The sequence below is a fragment of the Talpa europaea genome (genome assembly GCF_964194135.1).
Source record: "Talpa europaea genome assembly, chromosome: 1".
Taxonomy (NCBI): Eukaryota; Metazoa; Chordata; class Mammalia; order Eulipotyphla; family Talpidae; genus Talpa; species Talpa europaea.
The window spans coordinates 64336467-64359363 of record NC_140073.1 but is presented as its reverse complement, the minus strand read 5'-3'; positions in this window follow the sequence as shown (position 1 = coordinate 64359363).

Genomic DNA, 22897 nt, shown 5'->3' with positions numbered 1-22897 from the left:
GGGCGGAGGGTGTCATCCGTCTCGGGGGACAGGACGCCCAGGGCAGGTTCCCGCGGGCCGCCCCCCGGGGACCTGCCCCGGCAGCGGCCGGGAGAGGCCGGGCTGCTCCTCCTGCGACCGCGGCTGCCCCGGAGCTGCCGCGCAGAGAGGCCGCGGCCTCGCCCGGGTCGGGGTGGACTCCTGGGCCCCTTCCCGGCTTTCTCCCCAACCTCACGGCCGCCTCGGGGGAGTCCGCGCTCTGCGGCCGCCTGTGTCCGCGCCCGCCTCAGCCTCAGGGCTGCCAACCCCACGGGGGCTCCGCGTTCCCTCTCGCCTCCGAGAACCCACGATGCCCCCGCCAGCCTGGGCTGCTGCGCATCACGGGCCAGAGCTGAGCCCCTCACTGGTTCCTCCCCTTCCTTCAACCCCCCCACACCAGGGAAGAGCGAGAGCGTCAATCAGGTCATCCGCTCGCTGGGCTCACGCCTTCCGGTGGCCCTACTGGGCCTGACACTTCACAGAAACCCCTGTGCCCAGGCTTCACTGCCCCGCTGGCCTCAGCCCTGCCCACACCCGCCTCCCTGTCCAGCCCTGCTGGGTGAGCTGCCCTTCTTTTTTTAATTTTTTTTTTAATTTTATGTATTTTTTACAACATTTTTCGTTTTTGCCAATGTATGCATTTTCACCTTGGTTATAGTCCCCGTACAATTCCCACCCCCCCTTGTTTGATCCTACTCCCTCCCCCGCAAGGTAGTGTGTCTCTGGCTTATAGCTGCTTGTTGATTGTGAGTTTTACTTTATTATAATTAGTATTTTCCTGGTCCCTTATTTAGGTTTTCTAAATTCCTGCTATGAGTGAGACCATCTAGTATTTTTCTTTTTCTTTCACTTATTTTGCCTGAACAAGACCCCTTCCAGCTCCATCCATGTTGCTGCAAATGACATGAGTTTATTTTTTTTGATTGCTGAGTAATATTCCATTGTGTATATGCACCACATCTTCTTGATCCAGTCATCTATTTGGGGGCATTTGGGTGCCCTTCTTTCTGCCACATCCTATTGCCACCTGGGGCATTTGCTCTTGTTCTTGAAGAAACCCTCCCCCCAGTCTGCGCCTACCAGCTCTCTGACCTTGCTTTCCTCTAACCCACATGTCACTTCTGACCGCCTTGCAGGCAGGTGCTGCACATTTCTTCCTGAACCACATCCTCTCCACCCTGTCATCTGTACCTAAATCATACTAACATGTTTTCAGAATTTCATGCACAATGGAATTCCCACCTGTGTCTTGAGCTCCTGAGACAGTTTTGCTTATGGAAAGAATGCTGTTGACTGACCCAAACCAGTCCTAAAACAAGAACATTCTAAAGAACATACATTTTGAATGCCCCCTTGCCTTTTTGCATGGGAACATTTTCTCACTCTCCATCAGGAAATAGATTCAGTTTGACCAGGGAAACTTTGTTTTAAGCAATATTTCAAAGTACTTCAAATGACAAATGTCACGTGCAATGTCATAAAGGTTTACATCATCAGCCACATTGAGTTTTTTTTTGCTTTATTTTAACCTGTTGGCTTAATTTTAGAAGTGCCTCACAGTCCAAATCAGTGTCAATACCTATGTCTAAAAACACAAGGAATGCAGATGGGGAAAGAAGAAGTAAAACTATCACTATTTGCACACAATATGATAATATACACTGAGAACCCTAAAAACTCCACAGAAAAAGTACTAAAGTACTTTTATAAAAGTACTAAAATAATCAGCCAGTTCAGTAAAGTAGCAGGATTCAAAATCAACACACAAAAATCAGTAGCCTTCCTATACACAATCAGTCTGCAGAAGAAGAAATCAAGAAAACCATCTCTTATATAATTGAAACAAAAAAAATCAAATACTTGGGAATAAACCTAATAAAAGAGGTAAAAGACCTATACAGGGCCTCTCTGGTGGCGCAGGCAGTTGAGCGCAGTACTGTGAAGCCGTCCACAGCCTCTGGAGTGCCTGTTCGATCCCCACTAGACTCGGAGCAACCCACATGGTGCGGCAGACCTCTCCTGTCTCGCCCGCTCCTTCCCTCAGCAGTATATTTCGTCAGTCTGCCTGTTCTGCTCCCCGCTCTGTCTCTGGTGAATCCTCTCACCCTCCCGCATCTCTGGCCTGTACCCCAGTTCTCGTAAGCATAAATAAATAAATCTTTTAAAAAAAAGAAAAAAATATTATTGAATTTGCTAGCATAGTCATAGTGCTCTCATGACCTTTGTATTTCTCTTCTAGCTGTAGTAATTTCCATTTTTTCTAATTCTATTCATAAATTTTCTCTTGGTTCCATGTTAGCCTAGCTAAAGATTTATCAATGTTGTTTATCGAAGAAGTAACTCTTAGTTTCATGGATCTTTATTTTGGCTTTTTGACTTATGTTTCATTTATTTCTGCTCCAATTTAAATAATTTCCCTTCTTTTGTTAATTTTAGTTATTCTTTGTTTTATTTTTCAAGTTGCTTGAGGTGTACTATGTAATTATTTATTTGGGATTTATGTTACTTCTTGGTGTAGGCCCCTTCTGCAATTCCCACTCAAAATCCTTTCTGCTTTACCCCATACGTTATTTTTATTCAAGGATTCAATAAAAAAATTAATCTTTTAAAATGTAATTGAGTAAGATGGGTTTCCACCAGTGTTAGTATTTTGTAAGATCTCTGTGCCCTATGTACAGTCACCAAAGCGCACGCACTGCAAAAACACCCGCAGCCTGCCCCCATAGCCATTGTGCTTTCTCCCGTGTCTTTCTCACCCCTCCCTATTCTTCTTCCCCTTGGGGACCTCAGTTCTGTGACCAGGGGTCAAGGATTAGTTTTAAAAATTTGATGTTACATGACCCTTTATTTGGTTTTTCTATAGTCCACGTACAAGTGACGCTACCTGGTATTGTCTCTTTCCTAGTGACTTATTTCATTCAGCATAATGCCTTTCAATTCCATCCATGTTGCCGTAAATGGCATGACTTTATCTTTTTCATTGCTGAGTAGTATTCCGTTGTGTATACACACCACATCTTTTTGATCCATTTGTCTGATTGGGCACTTAAGTTGTTCCCACATCTTGGCTATTGTAAATAGTGCAGCAATAAACATGGGAGTGCAAGTTTCAAATTAGTGTTTTTGTATTTCAGCGGTAGAGACCTAGGAGTAGGATTGCTGGGTCACGTGGCAGATCCACTTTTAGTCTTTTGAGAAAACTCCATACTGTTTTCCATAGCAGCGACACCAGACTACCAACACCAACAGTGGAAAAATATTATTTTGACTCCATATCCCCACCAACACTTGTTGTTTCTTGTTTTTTGATATGTGTACCTTGTGGATTTTTTTTTTTTGGTCAAAATTATGCACATAGTGTTCTTTTATTTTTTAAGATTTATTTATTTATGCATACAAGAGCTGAGGTACAGGCCTGAGGTGTAGGTGGTGAGAGGATTCACCAGAAACAGAACGGGGAACAGAACAGGCAGATTGACCGAGGTACACTGCTGAGGGGAGCAGTGGGCGAGTCAGGAGAGGTCTGTTGCACCATGTGGGTAGCTCCCTGGCTGGCTGGGGATCGAACTCATGCTGCAGAGGCTGCAGATTGCTTCATAGGTTGTGTCTTAACCCTTTGCGCCACCGGGGAGGCCCTGCACATAGTGTTCTTAATGTAGCATCTCAGGAATTAGATTTCAGCCTTTCCTTGTGTTTTGCCTTATGCTTGGGGTGGGGAGGTATTGAAGATCATATTGAAGATCTTTTGTTTGAGTCTTTTCCATTAAACTACTTTGGAAAGTTGTGTGTGCTCACTGCATTCTCTGAATGTTCATTTGATGCATTGACGGAGATTTCCTTGAATTCCAAGAGCTGAAATAGACAAACAAATCCATAAGAAGCAAAAACAGAACAAGAGAGAATAACTGCCTCTCCTCATCTTTTCAGAAGTCTCTGCCGGTGCAGGTCCTTTGGCAAATGAGCTAGACTGGCTCTGAGTCTGTGCATTAGCTCCAGGCTTCAGTCTTCTCACATCTTCTCTGTGCATGCATCTTCCCTTGGTGTGCAGGACTCTCCAGATTCCCATAGATGTGCAGTCACTTGTGAATGTTCTCATTTCCCAAAGCACCTCACCCCAGCTGCTCCTCAGGGCCTTCCATGATCTATTGTCTCCTCTTGAATTTCTTGCCACAGGCATCTTTAATTATGCTCCCCTGTGCCATTTCAGAGCAGTGCCTGCCACTTTCCTCTCCAGAGTTTTAAGGTATTCAGGATAGAAATGAGCAAGTCACTTCTCAGGCATTACCCAGACAAGATATCAGACAATTATTTCCAAATAATAGCTTGTCTTTCCTCTCCAGTTCAAGTGGATACAGTGGGATCTGGGCTGCCACTACTCAAGATCAAAAGCACTACTACACTAAATTGGGGGGCAGGACAGGTAGCGTAAAAAACTCACAAAACTTTCTTACAATTTTCTTAAAGCTTTATTTTATGTTTTTATGCAGAGAAGAATTGGGGTACAGGCCAGAGGTGCGGGGTGTGGGAGGGGGTGAGAGGATTCACCAAGGACAGAGTTGGGAGCAGAACAGCCAGAGTGACTGAAATACACTGCTGAGGGGAGCAGCTGGCAAGTCAGGAAAGGTCTGCCGCGCCATGTGGGTAGCTCCCTGGCCAGGGTTCTAACTCGGTGCTGCAAACAGCTTCATAATGCTGAGATTTAATCCTTTGTGCCACGAGGGAAGGCCCCTTTCCTGCAATTGTGAAGATGATTTTATCTCGATTGAACTTTTGCTTGCTGTAAATTCTTGATAGTTTCCCAAAGCACCTACCAAGTTGGTAGAGATGCCTAGAAAAGAATTAGGTGATTTCCTGTCTATTTTGCTCAATTGGAATATGACTTAGAAACTATAAAATGTTCTGATTTTCTATGTCCTTAATCCCCTGCTTATGTTTTTTCCTTTGTGGGTTCTGTTTCTCTTCTTCATTTTATAAATATCTTATAGGGCTCTTCCATCAGCCCTCGTCTCGTCTTACTTTGCACACAAAACTAGATCATCTCATCCACATGATGTTACCTACATAGTCATGACTTCCAAATCAACCTCCAGTCCTGATCTGACCTTTTTACAACTGCCTCCTGGACACCTATGCTAAGATATTCCTGAGCAGGTAAATCTCAACTCATTTATCTCCCTCCCAACTCCCAAATTGATTTCTGGACAGCTTCCTCACTCATCGTTTTGTCTCCCGCCTTGCTCCACTCTAATTAGAATCTCCATATGGACGCCCAAGATCCTTTTCTTATTGTCTTTAGAAGCAGCCCCAACGTCTTATCATGACAATCAAGGGTTTTTCAGTCTGACTCTATTCTCTCTTAGCAATCTTACCTTCTCTGTAACTACTTATTCAGTTTTACTAAACTACATATTCCTTCAGCTTTTTCCAGAATGTGCTACTTCTGTCTGGAACGTCCATTTTTTCTCTGCAAAGAACCTTATGTCAGGAGTTAGTTTAGCTGTTGTCTCAAGAAGCCTTTCCCAATATTCTCTGCTGGAGGCACATCAAGAACCATTGCCCTGATTTCTCAGCTCACACTGTGGAACAGGCCCTCCCGACTCCATTATTTCCAAGTCCCTGCTGAGCATCAGGGTATTACGCAGGAGTAGGCATCCTGACTAGGATTTTTATTTTCTGTGTTTTAGATTTTGCTCTTCAGACACAAACCTGATAAGGCTTCTGTGAATCAAATACCAATAATAATGTATTAGCCACCAAGATGGCTTGTGTTCTTTAGTGCCAATGGGGGATGGACCTCTCCAGTAAGAGGACTCAGGGATCCCTTGGGAGATTTCTGGGCTCAGAAGACCTAATTCAGCCTTGGAAGAGACTTGGTTCAACCTGAAATTGAAGCCCTGGTGAACAGTGCCTTAGAGGAGTCACCAGGAGTCCCTTGGAAGAGACATCTGCCCCTTGGAAGTGCTTCTGAGTTAAAGCATACACTGTTGGGGTGCTTCAAACAGGATGTGATTTTCAGTTAACACAGCTGGTATTTGATATATACATCTACTCAGTGAAACAAATCACCCCCTAACTTAGAAGTATAAACAATAACATTGCTTATTGCCATTCTGAGTCAATAATGTGAGGGTAGCTTTCCTCGGTCCTCCAAGTCAGTGTGGCTAAACAGCTCTGGTCACAGCACAGTCAAGGTTGTGTGTCCATGTGAAACCCTGCAAAACTGAGGGGATGACACAGTCTGTGGGTCCTCATCTATGTGCTCACAACTGCAAGACACAAGTCAGGCTCAGGGTGCAATGAGGGGGAATTGGGGAAAAGGAAAGTTTCTAAGGCCATGGATGGCTGGCTGTCCTACCCCAAAGAGTGCCCACGGCGTCCAGTAGTCCAAACCAAAAGCTGCTTATGCAGGATGGCCCCATCCTGTCAATGAGAGCCTGGAGGTGGTGCACACCAATAAGTGATGAACCAGGACCCGATTCGTGGTGGCAGCTGGAGGTAGTCACAGTGCAACAGGGACTGCAAGGTCAATAAAGTCAGTGGGGCCCTAGAGGCTTTCCTGCAGCCTGCTGCCTAGGCAAAGGTGCCTGGAGACTGAGTGGCAGCAGTGATTTCCCACCCCACTGTCTCAGTATGTGCAGCCTCCTCTGAAAGCAGCAGAGACCACAAGCTTTTCACTATTTGCCACTCCCAGTGCAAGCGGCCACATTGTTTTAATAGGAGGTGCTGAGGCGGAAATCTGAAGGCTGGACTGGACAGTGTCAGAGGCAACTGCACCAAGAGGTTGTGTCAGGCATGCTGGAGGCAGGGGCGGCAGTGAGCAGGGTGCTGGAAGGTCAGAAGCTGCTGATTAGAGGTGGTTGGGCACATGCCTGCAGTGCCAGTCAGCAGGCGGGGATGTAGAAGATCAAGCATCGGTGTTATACTCTTTAGAGATGCCAAACATAGGCCAACAGAAGACAGCTCTTTTCACAAGTGGTGTCAGAGGACCAGGCACCAATTTACAGCTCTTCCAGAGATGCTACGCATAGGCCAGGGACACCAGTCAACAGGCAATGTGGGAATAGAGTTAGAGGCAGAAGCAAATGTCAAGCATTGTTTCCAAAGAGAGATCAGATGCAAAGGTCTCCAATGAATGAAGATTTCGATGAATGAAAGTCTTAGTAAATGAGTGTCCAAATGGAGTCTCCCAATCAACGCACAAAACCAGCTACTGTCCCAGCTTACACTTCCTTCAGTGTTATCCCCCTTTCAAACTGGATAGGTGCATCTTCAAAACTGACACCGTTTTCAAGATTTGATTGGCTCCTGTGTGAAATAAAATCTGACTGCTCCTTTTAGAAAGCCACATGTTCTTTAAAACAGAACCCCCACCAGCATGTGAAATCCTATCTGCCCTGCAGTTGCTTGGTCTTGTGCCAGCAGGTGGCTCTGCAGAAGAGCCAGGCAGACAGGCTGTGCTGCCTTTAAATGGCACTGGCCAGGTTCAAACCTGACTGGCATGTACCCAAAACCACTCTGGTGCAAGGGGCCCCTTCTGCAGTGGAGCTGGTCATGCCCCATTGCACCTGGCTGCTTGGCTGGGGGAGCTGGAAGTTAGGGAGGGGTCTTCCTACACATGCTGCAGATGTAAACCTGCTATACAGTTTGCATGCTGATTTCCAGCAAGGCCTTTCCAGGACTAGACACCTAACTACAGGAGGTGTCACTGATAGTGTTTTCAGTCTGAGAATTCAGATGTCTCCGGACTGGGCTACCTGATTGGATCTGATCTGAACATAGGCGCCATCTATCCAATGAGCCCCCAGATCCCGCATGGCCTTCCACTCCTCCACGCCTTCTTCAGAAGACGGACTGCCTTGCTCCTGGAACTTGCCTAGTGATGGCCACCTTATATCCCCCAGTGCCAACAACCCCATCAGACAGAGCATACACCAGATTGAGGGCAGGACTGCATCCCCACCCTGCCCTCCAAGGTTCATTGGGCCATCTCCAGCCATTTACTCACTCCCCCATCCCTGAGACTTCTTATTCATTCTTCCATTTGAAGGGCGACCCTGAGGGCATGAACGTGGGAATGAGACCCAGAATCACCAAGGGTACTAAAGCCAATTCTATTCATTCAGCAACCCCCCCCCCCCGCAAACCAGAAATTAAGCTGGGGACTATGACACTCAACACCTTCCTCCCTCAGCTCAGCACCCCCACTGCTATGGCTCCCTTAGCCAGGACTTGGGACAAATATATTTTTTTAATTTAAGTTTTTAAATTTCCTTTGAACGTTCTTGTACATTTTTGTAAGGTATTTGATTTCTCCTCTCAGATGTAGTGCCCGTAATTTCCCCACCACCAGAGACTCTATTATCCATCACCATTGTAACCTGGTGCTTTTCTCTCCACTGTTTTGAGCCTTTTACCGACCTCCCCCCACCCCCTGCTATATGTCTCAGATCTAATGTCAGCGTGTAAGTTTTGTCTATTCTTGAGCTTTTGTTTGGTTTCTCTATAGCCCACATATAAGTGAAACAATCCAACATTTATCTTTTTCCTTCTGACTCATTTCACTGAGCATAATCCCATCCAGCTCCATCCATGTTGCCAGAAATGGCATGAGTTTATCCTTTTTGATTGCTCAGTAGTATTCCATCGTGTATATATCCCACAACTTTCTGATCCATTTGTCTATTTTGTGGCCTTTAGGTTATTTCCATATCTTCGCTATTGTCAAGAGTGTGGCAATAAACAGGAGTGCAGGTCTCATTTTGGATTAGTGTTTTTGTGTCCTTTGGGTAGATTCCTAGGAATGGAGTTCCTGGGTCGTATGGCAGATCCATATTTAGTGTTTTGAAGAAATTCCACACAGCTTTCCATTGTGGCTGGACCAGTTTACATTCCCACCAGCAGTGTAAGAGGTTTCCTTTTTCACCATACCCTTGTTAGCATTTATTGTTTCCAGTTCTTTTTTAATATAAGCCATTTTCAGTGAAGTGAGGTAATATCTCATTGTGGTTTTGATTTGTATTTTCCTGATTATAAGTGATGATGAATATTTTTTTCATATTCCTGTTGGCCATCCGCATTTATTCTTTGGAGAAGTGTTTTTTAGCTCTTCTGCCCATTTTTTGACTGGATTGTTTGCTTTATTTTTGGTGAGTTGTGTTACACCTTTGTTGATCTCTGATATCAGTCCCTTATCAGTTGTATGGAGTGCAAATATTTTCTTCCATTCAGTAGCATATCTCTTTGTTTTGGTTAAAGTCTCTTTTACTGTACAGAAGATTTTTAGTTTGATGTAGTAACACCTATTTATCGTTATTGTCTTTGCTTCTGGAGATGAGTCCTCAAAGAGTTTTTTGAGGCTGATATCATGGAGTGTTTAGCTTATGTTTTCTTCTATATATTTTATGATTTTAGACTTATATCCAAGTATTTTATCTATTTTGAGTTGACTTGTGTATGGTGCGAGAGAGTAGGTTAGTTTAATTCTTTTGCATGTGACAGTCCAGTTTCCCCAGCACCATTAATTGAGGAGGGTTTCCATTGCAGTGTATGTTCTTTGCTCCTTTGTTATAGATTAGTTGACCATATATGTTGATTTTATTTCTGGGCTTTTGATTTTATTCTACTGGTCTGTGTTGTCTGTTTCTGTTCAAGTACCATGCTGCTTTTATCATTATGGCTTTGTTATATAGTTTGGAGTCTGAGAGTGTAATACCTCTGTTCTTCTCCCACAGGAAAGCTGTGGCCATTTGGTCTTTTTTGTGATTCCATATGATTTTAGCAATATATGTTCCATATATTTAAAGCATGCCATTAATTTTTTATTGGAATTGCATTGAATCTGTAAATTATTTTTGGTAGGATGGCCATTTAGAGAGCGTTATTTCTTCCAGCCCATGAGCAGGGAATAGCTTTACATTTCTCTGTTCTGTTTCTTTTAACAGCGTTTTGTAGTTTTCCTTGTATAGTTATCTCACCTCCTTTGTTAGGTTTATTTCCAGGTATTTAATGTTTTTTTGGTGCAATTGTAAATGGGATGATTTTCTTAATTTCTTCCTCTTCAGACTGATTGTTTGCATATAGGAAGGCTAGTGATTTTTGTGTATGCATTTTGTAACTTGCTACTCTATTGAAATGGTTACTTGTTTTCATTAGTTTTACTGTGGAATTTAGAGTACTTTGTATATTATCATATCATCTGCAAATAATAGTAGTTTTACTTCTTCTTTCTCAATTTGGATTTCTTTTATGTCTTCAGTTGCCTAATTTCTCTAGCTAGGACTTCCACTAGTATGTTGAAAGCAGTGGTGAGTGTGGACATCCTTATCTTGTTCCAGATCTTAATGGGAAGGCTTTCAATTATTCACCATAAGAATGATGATAGATGTGGGTGGCTTCTATAATGTCAAGATAACTTCCTCTTCTTCTTAGTTTTTCAAGGGACTTCATCATAAAAGGATGTTGAACTTTATCAAATGCTTTCTTAGCACTTATTGATATGATCATATGGTTTTTCTTTTTCTTTGTTGATGTGGTGAATTACATTAATTGATTTTTGGATGTTGAACCATCCCTGTATCCCTGGAATAAAACCCACTTGGTCATGCTGTATAATCCTTTTGATAGATTCATTTTGCTAAGATTTTATTGAGGATTTTACATTACTGTTCATTAGGGAGACTGGTAGGTAGATTTCTTTTTTGGTATTTTTTGTTTTCTTTTGGTTTTGGTGTTAGTATAAAGTTGGCTTTGTAAAATGTTTTGGTGGTATTCTTTCTTTCTTGATATTTTCAAAGAGTGTGTGTAGGACAGGCATTAGTTCATCTTGAACATTTGGTAGACCTCACTTCCAAAAGCATCTGGTCCTGGATTTTGGCACTTCGAGGGGGTTTTAATTACTCTTTCAATTTTGCTGCTTGTAATTGGTTTAAATAGTCCGTCTTCTTTGTTCAACTTTGGGTGATTGCATAGTTTTAAGACTATGCCCATTTCATCTTGATTGTTGAGATTGTTTGCATATAAATGTTCTTGTAATCTCTAATTTGCCTCTGGCTTTCTGCTGGGTCTGTTATAATTTCTCCTCTTTCCTATGATCGTATTTATTTGAGTTTTCTCCCTCTTTTTCTCTGTGATCCCAGCTAAATTTTTGTCTATTTTGTTTATTTTTCAGAGAACCAGCTTTTGGTTTCATTGATCTTTTGGATTGTATTTTTTTAATGCTATTTCATTTATTTCTGCTATCAGGAACTCAACTGTTTAACCTGCTTACTGAGCAAGTCACCCATATGCTTTCCCCCACTTTCGCATTTATGTCTCCATTCCTGTCACCAGCATCCTCACCACATCCTCTGAAACCCATCTCCTAAGTGAGCTCCTTATTACTTCTTTGCCTCCTTCTCCATTTTTCCCTCATTAGAAAGCAGTGCTTTCTGATTCTTATAGACTATGATTGCTTATCTCTGTTACCTAAAGACAGTCTTTAATTCCACATTAGAATTATTATTAAAATAAAAACTATTATTATTTAAAAGAAAACAGTCACTTGAGTCTCTTTTAAAAACTGACTCTCTCTCTCTCTCTCTCTCTATATATATATATATATATATATATATATATATATATATGATCCAGCAATTCCACTCCTAGGTATTTACCCAAAGGACACAGAAACATCAATTCCAAAGAACACCTGCACCCCTATGTTTATAGCAGCACTATTTACAATAGCTAAGCTTTGGAAACAACCCAAATGCCCAAAAATAGATGACTGGATCAAGAAGATGTGGTACATATACACCGTGGAATATTACTCAGCATTCAAAAAAGATAAACACATGCAATTTGAAGCAACATGGATGGCGCTGGAAGGGGTCATGCTCAGCGAAATAAGCCAGAAAGAAAAAGAAAAATACCGGATGGTGTCACTCATAACAGGAATCTAGAAAACTTAAATAAGGGACCAGGAAAATGAATAACTATAAGAAAGTGAAAATCAAAATCAACAAAAAAATATGAACCAGAGACACTTTTTGGGGGGTGGGGGGCGGGAGGGGAGGGATTGGGGTCAGAATGGGGGGGTTGCAATTGTATGGGGAATATAAATATAAAATTTATTATTTAAAATAAATAAATAAATAAATAAATAAATAAATAAATAAATAAATAAATAAAAACTGACTATATTAAGGGCCTCCCCTGGTGGTGCAGCAGTTGAGCCCTGGGCTGCGAAGCTACCCGCACACAGCTTCTGTAGTGCCGGTTTGATCCCCGGCCCCCGGAGAGAGTCCCACATGGCGCACAAACCTCTCCTGCCACACCCGCTGCTCCCTTCAGCAGTGTATTTCATCAGTCTGCTTGTTACATTCCCCGGTCTGGCTCTGGTGAATTCTCTCACCCTCCCGTGCTTCTGACTATACCCAGTGCTTGTATAAACAAAGAAAGAAATCTTTAAAAAAATAAAAATAAAAACTGACTATATTAAAAAACTTAGTCTTTGAAAAAATACTGAAATATCTGATGTTGGAAAAAGTGCGTGTTGACAGGGGACTGAGGTGATCGTGCATGGGTGCATTGGTGAAGGAAATTCTATGGAGACTACACCTGGGGGAGTGGGAAGCAAATATTGTTTAAAAATGAATAATGATATAAAAAAGAAATGATAATAATTTTTTTTAAAAAGTTAAAGTAACTTTAAAAAAAAAGTGTGTGTTGAGAGGGATGCTGGGAACCAGGAGTATGATGCAGCCAAAATCGGTAGGAAACAGCTGTCTCACATTTTGTCCTTCATCAAACAGTGAAGGCATTTTAGAAATGTACGTGATACCAAGCAAAACTGGGAGGTGCCCAAGGACCCCAAGTTGTTAAGGGGAAAATCCTATATTGCCCATTGTAAGGGTTTGTACCAACCAGTGCACATGAAAGCAAACTCATCAAAATCTGACACACTCAAAGATTTTTAATCACTGAAAGGAACAAAGGGAAGAGAGAGAGGGAGAATAGAGACGGATTTCAAAATACAGACTCACAATCAAACTCCAGAATCAACCATCCCCTTGTGTGTAAACATTCAGCCAAAAAAACAGGGTCCAAAGTGGAACAGGAAAGGCCTAAGAGCAAAGCTTTCAAGACAACAAATTCCAGGCAATGTTCTGGCAGGAAAGAGAAGTAAGCATTTGTGCAGGGCAGATGGGGCTAGGAAAGAAGGAAACAGGACAAGTTTACAGTGCACTGCCCAGGATGAATCCACCATGAGGTGAAGAAAGAGGCTGCCACTGACTCTCAAGAAAGCAGGATGGTGCTGATGCCAGAAAGATAGTCAGGAGGGAGCCATAGAAGTGGGGCTGCTGGATCTCAGCACAGCAGGAGACCCTTGTGAGAGGGCCAACAAAATTCAAGTAGCAGCATAAGAGGGAGACCCTGCAGAAACTGAAGGACCCCCTCTGGCTCACTAGTTCTGTCTTTGAAGTCTACCCTGAGGCTCCACCCCCGGTTTTTGAATGTCCCTTGAGAAGTCAGGAACAGGGCAAAGGGTGAGATCATAGCCCTCTTGCAACTTCCAAGTCCAACTTTTGCCACCAAAAGCTGTGGTGATTGAGTTCAAATGTGTAGGTGTTAGAGTGTGGTAGCAGAAAGCAGTTTCTTCTGGGGTGACAAAAACAAGAGCAGTTGCTAGACATTTTCCACATATAGCCAGTGTGGCAAAGTCCTTCATCCCTAGAAAACAGTCAATTAGTCAAAGGCAAAAATTATTTAAAAAAAGGTTAAGAGAGGAAATAATTTTTTCTCCATCTTCATCACAAGTAATTAATTCTAATTCCAATATTTTTTATCCGTGTTTGCATAAATTCATAGGGCAGAACAACCAAGCAGAATTTTTTTGGCTTTAATGGAACTTTACTTAAAAGATCTTAGATTAAGCTCTCAACATTTGGCCAGTACATACTTCCGGAGTCAGGCCTCAGTCTCCTCAGACTCTGCCTGTGATTTCTCTTCTGATGGGTTTTATCTGGGGTCACCAGTTCAGGCAAGCTTTCAACCGTCTCTGAAATCCTACAAGCACATGTCAGGCTTTCTCTTCTTGGCTCTTCTCAGTCCAACTACTAAAAGCAATCTGGTCTGGACTATAATATTTCAATTACAGTGTCTTGTGACACTTAACTCTTTATTCAAGGAGAAGCCAATGAAATTCCCTATTGAAATTATGCAAAGACATGTTAGTACAGGGCTCACCAGCAGAGAGACCTGGGGTAGTGGTTGCTTCTGCTCAAGCATGATTTGGCAAAAGCTGATGCAATAATAACCAGATGTTATAAGATCCACGTAAAGCGCATGTGCAGGCCACGTAAAGCGCATGTGCAGACTTTCCTATATATATCCCTGCCCCTCGGTAATAAAGAGAGTTCCTGCTTCCAGTCAAGTGAGTGTACGCATCTTTCATCCCCAGCCCCTCCGCCGTGTTCCTGAACCCCGTCGGCCTGCGGGACGGACCGACAAAGACAGACACATTCTGATGAGTACTATTGTTATAGGACAGGGAGAGGGGCAGCCCAAACCCCGCAAACCTGCATATTTTACATGGGTTCTGCCATCCGCCGCATCAACACAAAACATAGGAGACTTTAATGGGAAGGAACTTTAATAAAACTAGGAAACAATACAGGTAAGGCAAAGAGTCTAGTTTCTAAATGAAGCATCCAGAGTTACCCGTCCCCTCGTGGGTAAAAGTCCATCCAAATGGGATCGGCCCAGAGCAAGGCCCCAAAGCCTGCTACAAGTCTAAAGCATCTTCCAGTGGGGACCCACAGAAAAGGGTCAGAAACAATTAGACAAGCCCAGAAGGAAAAGAGCAAAATCAACATCAAGATAAAAGCTGCCATTGTCACCTCCCCATGGGTCTCACCCACATCTGTGTCACCCAGTCCACAACCAAAAGACAAGCGCAGTTTCTTCACCTGTCTCTAGGCTCCATGCGCCTCCTCCAGGGCTACTTCTGGCTCCCTCCTGCTTCCTTCCTCAGTCTCTTCTTCAGCTTCTCCTCTTCCTGCTCAGCTCCACCCTCCCTTGGGTGGGGCAGGGAACCTCCCCCTTTCCTGGGGACCACCCTGTTACACTATCATACATTTTACTCTTTTCCATATTATGATGGTGTGAAGTAGAGAGAAAATGTCAACAGAATTTAGTTCTTTTCACAAAATGACAATTTAACTTTGCTACAGATACGGGTCAGCTCAAAGGAAAAAAAAACTTCTTCCATGAGTCAAAACAAAATAAAACAAGTTTCATTCCAAGCAAAACTTATCAAGATTGTTAATCCACTCACGCATACGTAGAAATCTCTCCATCTCAAATTCCAACTATTACCATGGGTCTTAAAAATTGTCAAGATGTCTCTCTTGTTCATTTGTCCAGAAACAATTTCTACAAGTGCCAGAACTCTGAGAAAACCAAAATCAAAAGTCTGATAATAGGGCCTCCCTGGTGGCTCAAGGGGTTAAGACGCAACTGATGAAGTTATCAGCAGCCTCTGCAACACGAGTTTTGCAGGGAGCTCCGGCCAGGGAGCTCCGGCTCGTTTTGCAACACGAGCTCTGGCCAGGGAGCTACCCACATGACGCAGCAGACCTCTCCTGTCTGGCCCACTGCTCCCCTCAGCAGTGTGTTTCAGTCAATCTGCCTGTTCTGTTCCCCACTCTGTCTCTGGTGAATCCTCTCTGCCGCGGACCAGCACAGCAGTAGACGATGAGGCCACCTCAGGGTTGAGAGAAGCGTGCAGGGTGGTCAGGGCGTTGGTGAAAGAAATGACAAACAGACACACTTCAAGAGTGAAAATCTGAGTGTAATTTTCTTTGAGTTTGTGACCAGTATATATATGTTTTCCAAAAGCACAGGGATGAATATCAAAGAAATTAGCTTGCTCATGGGCTCAGTCTATCAGCATCAGGGAGGTGATCTACATAACAAACAATGACCATTATAGAAGAAAGGAGGAGGTTTAGAAAGACAGATAAGGGATTAAAGTTTGTAGTTCTAGAAAGAAGGGAAAAGATTTTTAGCATTCTTGTAGTGGTTCTTGGTGGTCTTATCTTTTGATAAGCTTCTGCCTTTTCAGGGAACTTCCACTGCACTTCCTCTGCTTCAGGCTGTTCCCCCCCGCCCCACTGGTTGCCCAGCCAGATCTAGGGACCATGGCGAAAGCCATTCCTAAAGATCACTGCGGGGGGAGGTGCAGCAGGTAGGGTTTTGCTGTTCTTCCCCTGCGCGCTGGTTGCCCAGCCGGACCTAGGGCCGGTTAGCCCTAAAGGTCACTGCAGGGGGAGGTGCAGCACTCTCACCCACCACACCTCTGGCCTATACCCCGGTTCTTGTATGCATAAATAAATCTTTTTTAAAAATCTGATAATATCATTGATAAGGAAATTTGTTCAATATTATAACCTATAGCATTCCAAAACAATAATCAGAATTGACAAGCAATATTATATCAGAATATAGTATATACCTAAGAAGTCTCACAAAAATTTTAGAACCCAATATTAATGTTCATTTACATATTAAGGTGAAATATTTCCCTCAAGTGAAAATACTTCCCATTGAGTTCGACTTCATCAGATAAATGTCCAGTAGGCAAGTGTGTTTAATGTCTTTCCCATAAAGAAAAGGAGACATTTTGTGTGGTGTCTTAGCAGCTCCATGGATGTTCCATAAAATTTCCTCTGATCAATTGTAGGGTAAGGTAAAAGGTATCAGGCTTTTCTGCCCTTCCGCCATCAGGATAGATGAGGGAGCCCTGTGATCCTGGGTGCATGCCTGATGGCGGGCACCTGAAGTGGGTCCATCTGAGGTAGGAGACTGATTTATAAGGGTGGTGCAGCAGAGTGCGGTGTGGCAGTAGTGCGGTGTTAAGGGTGGAGGAGTGGAGTGTACGGAGGAGTGCGGCGACTACAAAACAATGGTGAAGAGCATGTGGCTGCTGGAACCATTCATAAACCCGCCCAAATGGGTTGGTTGTTCTACAATTGGCGTAAGTCAGCAAGATGATCCATGCAGATGGGTATGGAGCCCTCCAAAGACCTGGAGGGACTAAGGAGTAACAGTGTTTGCCTGTGACAACGCTGGAGGTGCCAGGGTGGCACAGAAGGTGGATACGGTCCGGGAGCTGTGGGACGAGACCTCGCATGGAGGAGACGCCCGAAAGGACCAGCCAATGACCCCTGAGGCAGCAAGAATCGTTGGGAAGAGAGGACCAAGATTCGGAGCTCGCCAGTGCTGATTCAGGGAGCGGCCAAGAGACTTGGACTGATGGACTGACAATTGAACTTGGACTGACAAACCCGACAGAAGGCGGAGGACCTTGAAGGTTGATGTGTTTTGGGACCCTGGGGGTGGAACAGTTTTCTTTGTACACCCCAGGAGATGGGAATCTGGGGGTGGCCAGTGGGCCTTGATGGCTAAAAGCAGCCTGTGTATGCCCAGCAGCCAGGTGGAGGAGAAAAGCCAACTGAGAAGGCAAAAGCTGGTGCTGATGCTAAGTTGAGAAGCCCTGAGCGGCTGTTAAGCAGCCTGAGTATGCTGAAGAACTGTGAGTCTCGTAAAATCACCTGTGGGTGATGCCCTACTCATTCTTGAGTGAGGGTGAGGAGCTGAGGAACCCGTCCTTGGGGGACGGGTGGGGAACGTGGCTTGGGGTGGAGCCCAAGCCAAATGTAGAGTTTGGATCCCCGACCCATGTGCTTGTGCAGTGGGTTGGCCTGAGTGCAGGGGTCTGCGAGTCACATTGGTGGCTATGAAGGCCGATTGTTGGAGCGACTGCAGACAGAAACCCTGAGGGTTGGCGATTACCCCAAACAGAATAGAATCGTCAATCCCAGAGCTAGTGCATCCTGGGGGTGGATGCTGTGTGTGGCTTGTAGCCGAGACTACAGCCAGAGAAGGCCAGGAAGCCTGACAGCTCCTGGTATGATATAGTAGATGCCGTGAGTGATTCCCCTCCCTCGTATGAGCAGTGCCTTCGGCAGCAGATTTGGTGGCTCATCTGCTGGTACCAATAATTGTCTTTTGCACTAGGTTGGTGCCCTGCCTGGACTTATTTGTGTTCTGTTGTATTTTGTTATATTGCAATGTATTTGCTTTTGTGGGCCATGGCTGCAGTGTTTGTGTTTGCTAAGAGACAAAATTGTACATATGTAGACTATATGGCAGAAAACCCTGAGAGGGTGGACTGTAGGGTAAGGTAAAAGGTATCAGGCTTTTCTGCCCTTCCGCCATCAGGATAGATGAGGGAGCCCTGTGATCCTGGGTGCATGACTAATGGCGGGCACCTGAAGTGGGTACACCTGCGCTAAGAGACTGATTTATAAGGGTGGTGCAGCAGAGTGCGGGGTGGTGGGAGTGCGGTGTTAAGGGTGGAGGAGTGGAGTGTACGGAGGAGTGCAGCGACTACAAAACAACGGCAAAGAACATGTGGCTGCTGGAACCGTTCATAAACCTGCCCGGAATGGGTTGGTTGTTTTACATCAATGAAATAAGACAACCATTATTTCACGAATTAGATTTCTGGGGACCTTTGCCATAAATGCTAAGGGGGATGGCATTTAATTACTCAGTAGTGACAATTTGAAACGCCAAGCTCTGGATAGACTCAGCAGCACAGTGGTGACAAAACAACCTTTCCCATGTTCCTATATTCTCTCATTCCAAAAGTAACCATTTTCCTTCCACCAAACTTTCACTGATGTGAAACCCTACTTGTGAAATTTATAAACCCGGGTAAAATAAAAAGTATTCTTCCCAGTCCTATAACTCTACAGGCACACAGTTGTCAGACTAAATTCTTTCATTTCAAATTATATCTTTTAATCACCAACTATCAATGGAAAAGCAGGAACACACAAACATACACAGTTGATATCTCTTAGTTTTCATTAAGCCAGGTGTATACTCTTGTGTAAACTGAAATTTAGTACATTGTGCAGTAGTTGGAGGGTTTGTTCTCTGGCTACATTGATCTGCAAAAGAAAAAGGGTCGAAAAGGAAAAAAAGGAAAAAAAAAATTACAGAAGTTCCACAGAAGTCAAAACTCAAAATCAAAGTAAAATTGCAGTTCCCAGAAGTGGGTAGGGGTGGAGAGGGAAGATCACACAACTTTGTCTTGCAGTGGCGCCATGCCAAACTGTTCGCAAAACCGGGTGCAGTTGCCAGAAAAATGGCCTTGGCCTTGCAGAGACTTTGCGCATGTCTGTGCAACTCATCTCTAGTTGCTAGTTCAAATATTTGAAGATTTGGAACTCTTCCTTTGTGGGAGTGAGCGGTCCTTGTGTCCTCCTTGTTGAGCACTTCTCTTTTTTCAAGATGGCATTTAAACCATGTGGCAACCTTCTCCACTTGTTGAAAGTTCTCAGGTAACCGTCTGCAAACGTCAAGGTTCTGGACTGCATTCCTAATTCCCTCGGAGGGCTTCCTCCAAACAAACCTCTCTTAGTAGCCAGCCAGGACCTTAGAAGCTTTTCTCTCACCAGCAATCAAACAAACCCAAAGACTCAAATGGCAAACATGCCCCCGTGTAGACAAGAGTCTCAGTAGTGACCCCTTTACCTGCAATCCAGATGAAAACGCTCTACTTTTTCCATCCAGACCTTGCGAAACCCCGTCACTCCAAAAGGTCAATCGTGATGCTTCATCTGCCTCACCTGATCTCAGCCTAAACATGATTTCCCAATTCAAATCCATGAGCCACGGTCAGCCTCAGCCCAAGCTCATGTGTCACCTGAGGGTCACTAGGAGACCTGCCTCTGCCTACTGATGTCAGGGGCTACGTGTGTCTCCACAGCATTCCAAAACAACAAAGCCAGCAGAGATTGGGACAAACCCTAGGATGGCACATACTGACAGCAAGAATCTCAGAGGGAAACCAAAAGGAAGAATCAAAATTGCTGGGCAAGAAGAGGGTGCCAGAGCAGCCTGCCACAGCTACTCAAGCACAATTTGGAAGCCCTGGACTGTCGAGGGGAAAGGGTGTCCTGACTGAACTCCACAAACAGGTTTTATGGACCAAAGTGATCCACGATGCCAAGGACTACAGATCCCATAATGTCATCAACACCAGTGGGGGATTGCTGGGAACTGAGGGTGGAGTTCAGCAGCCTGGCTTGGTATATAACCAGACATGTGGGCCTTGGGGGCTCTTGGCTTTCCCCGATCTTCAGAGTGCTATTGGGGTTCCAGCTCAGTGGAACTGGTAGGACGCAGTCACCAATTTCTCTCTCCCTCTTTCTCCCTGATATTCCTGTCTCCATTTTCCCCTCTTTGTAAATAAACCCTTTTGTGTGTGCCTGCCGTTGAGTCTCATGATTAGTCCCTGTAAAGGACACCGGTAATCAGGAAGGACACCAGTGACCCAGCAGACTGGGTAAAGGAGGAGTCCTGGGGCCCTCAGTGGCTTTTCAGGCTTTTATTGGGATTTACTGGGTACACGGCAGGCAGGGGTGCTGTCTTCAAGTCTTCAATCTATCTGGGCTCTCTGGTATTCTCTCACGTTCTCGCTGCTTCTCTGCTCTCCTGCTTCCTTCTCTGCTTCTTTCTTGGCTTCTACTGGAGTCCCCAACACCGCCCTTAAAAGCCCAGTCTTAGCCCAGAAGAATCCCACCTCCATATGCCCACACCCTACTCCAGGTGCCCGCCATCAGGCATGCATTCAGGGCATGCAGGGTTCTGTCACCCATCCTAATGGCAGGAGGGCAGGAAAGCCTTATACTTTTTTTTTAATTTTTTTTTTTTGCTTGTTATCTATTTATTTATTTACACAAGCACTGGGTACTGTCAGAAGCACGGGAGGGTGAGAGGATTCACCAGAGCAAGAGCAGAACAGGCAGACTGACGAAGTACACTGCTGGGGGGAGCAGCGGGCGCGGCAGGAGAGGTCTTTGCGCCATGTGGGACCCTCACCTGGTCGCCGAGATTGAACCGGCGCTGCAGAGGCTGCGGGCAGCTTCGCAACCCAGCGCTCAACTGCTGTGCCACCGGGGAGGCCCAAGCCTGATACTTTTTACCTTACCCTACAGTCCATCTTAAGCACAGGAGTGAGGACCCACAGTCAGGCCAACCCATTTCACATTGGGGCAGTCTGTTGTTGTAGAAATAAATTCTACTTTTTGCCCAGGCAGAGGAAGAACAAGTGGTACTTCGGGAATGGTGAAGTCAGGAGAAGCTTTATGACTCATGCATGAGGTCCCAGACCCGTAAGTTCTGAGCACCTGTTTAAAGATCAAGGGTTCCTTTTATACACAACTGTGTCCATATCTGCAACATGGATAGCATCGTTTTCCAGCAGGCACAACCATTTGTGGCAAAGTCCCCGGACAAGTGGGCAAGGCAAGGGGGGAAAGATGCAGGCATTCGGGGATGGCCTTGGAGAGAGAGACCAGCTAGTTGGCGGCCTGACCTTGTAGATAAGGGTGCTGAGGCCCTGGCCATGAATCTTGACAGGGAAGGAGCTGTAAGGAAGCAAACTTGTTGATGATGCTTGCGTTGGAGTGTTCATTGCACCTGGGCTGGAAGGTCAGCTGGAATCTTTATTATTTCATTTGCTCAATAATATATTTTCGCTTCATTCCCCCCTTTGGGAATTATCAACACCTTGAGAATTTTCGTGCCCTTGAAAACGATCTGCTTGACCAGAAACATGGTATATCCACTCAGCCTATTTTCAAAGGTCAAACCAACACAACCACTATACTTATTTCTTTGTAATTCTTCTCACCCCAAACAAGATTAAGTATGTAGCCCCAGTCAATCAGATCTTTACCAGGTGTTTCTCTCTTGTTCTTTATTCTTTATCCTCTAAGTTCCTTGTCTTCTATCCCATTTTACAGTTTTTTGAACGAAGACTTCCTGAAGTGTTTCATTCACTGAAAGATTTTTCAGTGGTGTCAACTGTTGTCCTGTGGGCATCCACATTATCGTTTGAGTAGTGTGCTGTTGTACTGGCCCTTTTTCCTTTCATCTTGCAGAGTCCACTCATTTCCAAAATTACCTTGGCCTGCAATTTCTAATGAAATAATCACCACTGTGAAGCAAATTCAAAGTTTAATAAAAGAGAAATTTATTAAAGAGATTATTCAGAGTCAAAGTGAGGACCTAGGCCAGGGAGACTGGCATCAGATTTCTCTGCTTGACTTCCCCTAACCTCTGCGATGTGGTCTCAGGTTATAAGTTACATTAACAGAAAAGGTATATTATTATTCTTTAATAAAGAAAGGATGACGTCTAGTTAATTTCTAACATAGTTAACTGAATGAGGTTTCTAACAGACTTAGTTGATGGATAGAGGAGAAGCACTGTTAATGACTTCAAAGTAACCTCTAGATTTTACAAAGTAAGTCAGTCAGAGTTACCTGTGTGGGGGAAGATGTAAGGACCAAAGGTTATTGGAATCTCTTATATTGACAACTGCCCTCATAGACACGCTCGTCCCTCAGGTCATTAGCTCATGTTCCTTCCTCTAGCAACTTATAAACATGATAGGACTGTGGACTTTCTGGACATTTTCTTTGCTTCTCACCAGAGGAATTCTTCAAAGCAACAAATTTACTGTCTTGCTGACTTTATTGTCCCAGGCAGCATTGCCAGGGTGGAAAGGACATTTCCAGAAGAGCAAACTATAGAATTCTTTCCTTTTTCAGTCTACAGCACCTTTTCCAAAATCTCTTTCTGTAAGCTTGTGTCATACAATGCAATAGAGTTACATTCTATTGTCATCGTCTGTGTCACATTCTGGGATAACCGAATTTGCAACATGATTCTTTAAAATGTAGTCAGACCAAGGGTCATTCTTTGTGCTGTGAGTTCTATGGGTTTTGAAAAATGCATGTTATTAAATGTAGTTGTC